The following is a 347-nucleotide window of genomic DNA, read 5'->3' on the forward strand; positions in this document are numbered from 1 at the left end:
GTCTCACTCTCTCGCTTTCTCTGCGGGACGTGTCTCTCTCTCTCTGCGGGACGTCTCTATCTCTCTGTCTCTCTCTCTCTTCGGGACATCTCTACCTATCTCTCTCTCTCTCTGCAGGTCGTCCCTCACTCTGCGGGACATCTCTACCTCTCTCTCTGCGGGACATTTCTCTCTCTCTCTCTCTCTCTGCAGGTCGTCTCTCTCTCTCTCTCTGCGGGACATCTCTATTCTCTGTCTCTATCTCTCTCTGCAGGTCGTCTCTCTCTCTCTGCCGGACGTCTCTATCTCTCTCTCTCTGCAGGACGTCTCTATCTCTCTCTCTCTCTGCGGGACGTCTCTATCTCTCT

General features: G+C 53.9%; 1 pseudogene; it reads left to right on the forward strand.

Annotated features, from left to right (window-relative positions):
- LOC125481619 overlaps positions 1 to 347 on the forward strand; it is a 5,798-nt pseudogene that overhangs the window by 4,257 nt on the left and 1,194 nt on the right.

The sequence above is a fragment of the Rhincodon typus genome, unplaced genomic scaffold (assembly GCF_021869965.1).
Source record: "Rhincodon typus isolate 14 unplaced genomic scaffold, sRhiTyp1.1 hic_rhity00002823, whole genome shotgun sequence".
NCBI lineage: Eukaryota > Metazoa > Chordata > Chondrichthyes > Orectolobiformes > Rhincodontidae > Rhincodon > Rhincodon typus.